The sequence below is a fragment of the Impatiens glandulifera genome, chromosome 6, assembly GCF_907164915.1.
Source record: "Impatiens glandulifera chromosome 6, dImpGla2.1, whole genome shotgun sequence".
Lineage (NCBI taxonomy): Eukaryota > Viridiplantae > Streptophyta > Magnoliopsida > Ericales > Balsaminaceae > Impatiens > Impatiens glandulifera.
Genome location: NC_061867.1, coordinates 10532509 through 10538508, shown reverse-complemented (window position 1 = coordinate 10538508; position 6000 = coordinate 10532509).

Genomic DNA, 6000 nt, shown 5'->3' with positions numbered 1-6000 from the left:
GGTCAGCAGGGAATAAAGCAGCACTGGTACGAAGGCTGGTGAATATGAAGTACATTGATAATAAATCAATTGTTGAGCACTTAAATGAATTTCAAAATATTTTGAATCAGCTGATTAGTATGAAGATAAAATTGGATGATGAGGTGCAAGCACTTTTAGTTCTTGGATCTTTGCTTGCAAGTTAGGAGACACTTATTATCACTCTCAGCAACTCAGCACCAAATGGTAAAGTCAACATGACATTTGTCACCAGTTCCTTACTTGATGAGGAGAATCGAAATGGGGATAAACTCTAAGTCTGATATGTTGGTGGCTGATAGAGGAAGACCAAAAGATAATAGAAGTGGTTCGAGCAGGGGAAAGTCTAGAAGCAAGTCTAGAAATCCAAAGAAGGATGGTGCTTACCATTACTGTGGAAAAATAGGTCACTGGAAAAACGAGTGTTGGAAATTTAAAAATGATAAAGCGAAGGGTATGGTGAAGCCTAGAGAAAAGAAATAATAGAGTGCGGATACATCTGCTTATGCTTCAGATGGTGAACTGACATATGCTTCTAACTGTCAAGACTCCTGTCTTAGCACATCTTCAAATGAAATAACATGGATTGTTGACACAGGTGCCTCATTCCATATTACTCCACACAAAGGTTACTTCCAGTCCTACAAAGATGGTGATTATGGTGAGGTTCGCAAGGGTAACAGTGGTGTGTCCAAGATAGTGAGAATTGCTTGAAGGGTAAGCAGAAGAGAGTCTCCTTCAGTAATTCAAAAGTGAAACTGAAAAAGAATGTCCTTAAACTGGTCCATAGAGATGTTTGTGGTCCTATGAAGATTAAATCCATAGGTGGTGCTTCCTATTTTGTAACCTTCATAGACGATGCATCTAGGAAAGTTAGGGCCTATGCTATAAAGTCCAAGGATGAGGTTCCATAAAAGTTTGAGGTCTTTCACAAGCTGGTTGAAAGAGAGACAAGAAGAAAACTGATGAGGGTGCGGTCAGATAATGGGGGAGAGTACATAGGCTCATTTGATGATTATTGCAAAGAGCAGGGTATTCGACATGAACAGACTGTGCCCAAGACTCCACAAAAAAATGGGGTGGCAGAGAGGATGTACATAACAATGTTGGAACGGATGAGGAGTATGCTCTCCCATGCCAAGTTGGCTAAGAATTTCTAGGCTGAAGCCATGAGCACTGCAGTGTGTGTGATCAATCGTTCTCCCTCCAAGCAATTGAATAATAAGTGTGCAGAAAGCGTCTGGTCAGGTAAAGATGTTAATTATGACTATTTACGTGTTTTTAGTTGCAGAGCTTTTGTGCATGTTCCAAAAGATGAGAGGTCTAAGTTAGATGCAAAAAACAGGCAATGCATATTTTTGGGGTATGGTGATGAAAAGTGGGGATACATGTGTTATGACCCAATTGACAAGAAGGTTTTGAGAAGTCGAGATGTGATATTCCTTGAAGATCAAACTATTGAGAATTTTGAAGATGGTGAAAAGCTTAATGCATACATACTTGACCTTTCTGGTCTTGAGCTGTCTCATGATGTTGAAGAGACAAGGTCGCATGTAGCTTCAGACTTAGATAGTGATGATGATGTTCCTCAGGGTTAAGCTGTAGGCCATGGAAATGATATTGATACTGAAACTGATCTTAGTGATAATGTTGAGGCTGATTTTAAATTTCAACAAGAAGATGAAAATTAACAAAATCAACAAACAAAGGTACTTAGGAGGTCTACTATGGAGAAAACATCAAGTTCTAAGTACTCTGCTACAGAGTATGTCCTTCTAACTGATTGTGGGGATCCTATATGCTATAAGGAGGCTCTTGAGGATTCTCATAAGAAAGAATGGCTAGCTGCCATGGATAAAGAGATGAAGTCATTGCTGAAAAATAGTACATATGATCTAGTTGAAAGACCAAAGAACATAAAAGTATTACAAAATAAATGGGTATACAAGATCAAGCAAGAAGGTGATGATAGCAAGACAAGATACAAGTCTAGACTAGTTGTCAAAGGTTTTGGCTAGAGGCATGGAATCGATTATGATGAGATTTTCTCACTGGTAGTGAAGATGACTTTTATCCGGATGGTGTTAAGTCTAGCTACTTGTATGGATCTTGAGGTTGAACAACTTGATGCAAGACTGTATTTCTCCATAGTGATTTGGATGAAGATGTTTATATGGAGCAACTTGAAGGTTATAATAAGAAAGGTGGGGAAAACAAGGTGTGCAAACTTGTCAAAAGTCTGTACGGTTTGAAGCAAGCACCAAGGCAGTGGTATCTTAAGTTTGAGTCGTTCATGACCATCCATGGGTACATGAAGACGTCTACAGATCACTGTGTCTTTGTGCAAAAGTTTGCTTTTAATAATTTTATTATACTTCTATATGTTGATGACATGCTGATTGTTGGGAGAGACAAACTCAAGATTGCCAAGTTGAAAAAGGATTTGGCTAAGTCTTTTGAGATGAAAGACTTGGGTCAAGCAAGACAAATTCTTGGAATGCAGGTCATTCGTGATCGGGTGAAAAAAAGTTTATGGTTGTCTCAAGAGAGATATATTGAGAATATTTTAAAACAATTATGTATGGACAAGGCAAAGTCAGTTGTTTGTTCATTGGCTACACACTTGAAAATAAACAAGACAATGTCTCCCAAGGGTGAAGAGGAAAGACAAGAAATGTGCAGTGTTCCATATGCTTCAGCAATAGGCAGTCTGATGTATACGATGGTCTGTACAAGACCGGATATAGCTCATGCGGTTGGAGTACTTAGTCATTTCCTTTCAAATCTCGGTAAGACACATTGGGAAGCGGTTAAGTGGCTAATGAAATATCTTCGAGGGACCTCCAAATATGCTTTGTGTTATGGTACTGGAAAGCCACATGTTGAAGGGTTTTCTGATTCAGATATGAGTGGTGATATTGACACTATGAGATCAACTTCAGGGTATTTGTTTATCTTTGGAGGAGGAGCTGTATCATGGCAATCTCGTCTACAGAAATGTATTGATTTGTCTACTACATAAGCTGAATATATTTCCATTACTGAATGTTGTAAAGAAATGAGATGGATGAAAGAATTGTTGAAAGAAATATGCATTACACAAGAAAGGTTTGTGGTGTTTAGTGACTCACAAAGTGATATACATGTGAGCAAGAATCCAAGTTTCCATTCACGTTCAAAACACATCCAAAGAAGGTACCATTGGATCCGTGAAGTGCTCGAGAAGAAGGAGTTATACTCGGAGAAAGTGCATACAGATGAGAACGGGTCAGATATGATGATAAAGGGTTTGCCACGAGGCAAGCATGAGATATGTTGTGCCAAAGCCGGAATGGTTCTGGCAGGAGCGTCACGATGATGAATGTTTATAGCAACATTCTCCCATGGCTCGGAAGGGGAAGAATTGTTGAGGTGTTCCTTTCCATTGCGGGCGGGTTTTAAATTCCGGGTAAACGGGTTAGGGTTTTCTTTTATAAAAACGGGTTAGAGTATAAATACTTTTTTTGGGTATTTTTCTCATAACGGAGCAAGGTTGAGAGAGAGTGAATTACAGATCTAGGGTTTTATGATTTCCTTCTTCTTGTTCTTTGGATGATCCAGAGAGAAAGATTGGGGAGCCTTTGATTGTGGAGTAGTCCAATCATTCCTAGTGTAATCACTTATTTCATTTGAGAGCAGGGCATGCAAGTTTCTACTATTGACATTTCTTTGATTTAGTGAAACTTATCCCTCCTGTGGACGTAGGTCGATTTTGATTGAACCACGTATATTGTGTTGTCGTTTATTGCTTTGTGCTATTTCAGCATTCGTAATCTGTTTGTCGTTATAGACGATTTGGAAACTGATTTGTTACAGGTTTGATTTTGAAGAAGATCCATAGTTTTGTTGTTGCAAAACCCCAACACTTCCTTCCATTTTCATCACCAACCATCTAATCTAATTAACAACAATTCCATCATCATCATTCCAAAGCTTCTTGAACACTGTTGTCTCTGAAGCTTCTTGAACACTGTATTAGCCTCGTTCAAGAATAGAATTGATGGGGTTTTAAGTATAGCTCGAGCCAAGGCTATACTTTGCTTTTGGCCTCCTGATAGTTGAATACCTCTTTCCCCAAAGTATGTCTCGTACCAACTGCAAAACTAATTTCCAAAAATAAATAAATCTTCTTGGATCGATCCATCTCAACATATGATGATTTAAGTATACATACCTTATACACTATGTGCATTTGCATCGTAATGCAGCCTTCTTGATCTCAATTTCTTTTGCCTTCTTTTTTCCATAATCTATGTTCTTGAGAAAATGGTCGGCTCATGGCTAACCAAACTGATGTGTTATTTGAGGAATCTCAGGTTATAGTGTCTTATGTCGCGATTGTCTATTAACATTAATCCTTTCGAAGGGTCGGAGAATCTCTCAATAAATCCAATTAGAGTCGACTTCTCCAACCCACTTTTCCCAACCAGTGCGCAGCCGTCTAGGTTAAAATTTGGTTTATATGGTTAGTAGCAACCGGTTAGAATTCGGTTTATATTATATAAAGATTATATAAGTTTTTCCAAGGATAGATTTTTGTTCATCCTTAGAAATAAGAGGTTACACCCATTTTCTCGAGATTATATGCAGTGTCGTGATCTAAATATTTTTCATGTAAGAAATTGTTAAAAAAATTTCAATAAGGTTAACCTTAATAAAATAAAGAAAATCTAAGGTTTCTTATTAGCAAGCATAAAATAAACTGAATTATTTTCAAGCATAAAATAAAAAATACCTTTAAGTGCTAATAGACTAAAATACTTTTAATTGCTAATAAATATAATAAAAGTAATATATCTAACATCCTCTCTCAAACTCACGATACAACAGCAATAAGCATGGAGAGTTTGTCAGTCAAAAAATGAAAGCGCAAAGTCGAGTGTGCTTTTGAAATTATATCAGCAATTTGTAAGGAGGAAGGAATGAATGGCAAAGTGATGGTGTGAGTCTGTAGATGCTGACGAGTGACATGACAATCAATCTCAATATGTTTGGTTCGCTTATGAAAGACAGAATTCCGTGCAATCTGAATAGCACTCTGAATATCGCAAGGTAGCGAAGTAGGGTGAGAAAGAGAAATACCCATATCAGTAAGTAACCGGCATAACCAAACAATTCCACAGTTAGTTGAGGCCATGGCACGATACTCAGCTTCTATAGAAGACCAAGAGATGACATCTTGTTTCTTGCTCTTTCACGAAATAAGCGAATTACCGAGGAAAATACAATATCTAGTGGTCGATTTGCGGTCCGTAGGATCACCAGTCCAATACACATTAGAGTAGGCGCGTAACTCTAATGAAGACGTGGAATAAAACATGAGACTATGAAATTGAGTTCCCTAGAGATACCTGAGAATACGAAGAACAACAGCCCAATGAACTGTATTAGGGGTAATGACAAACTGACTAACCACATGAATGCGCAATGTTTGGGCAAGTTATAGTAAGATAAACCAAGCTTCCAACAATGGTACGATAAAGACCAGAATCCTCCAAAGGAGTGTCATCGGACGAAAAGTATTTAGCATTGGTCTCAAGGGGTGTATCAAGTTGTCGGTTAGTCGAGCACGCAAACAAATTGGAAATATACTTAGATTGAGATAAGATATAACCTTTTGGAGAATAAGCTACCTCAATTCCCAAAATATAACGTAGCATGCTCAAATCTTTCATACCGAATGAATGTGTCAACTCAGACTTCAATGATTCAATACTATCATGATCATCACCTATAATAATAATATCATCAACATACAAGGATAGAAGAATATGTTATGTCGTTGTATGCTTGACAAATAAATCTAAATCATGGTAACTAGGAAGAAAGCCAAGCAACGTGTTCACCATAGAGAATTTTTCAAACCAAGCACGTGGTGCTTGTTTGAGACCATAATGTGCTTTGTGAAGCTTGCAAACTTCACCAAGCTGATGAAGGTCATCA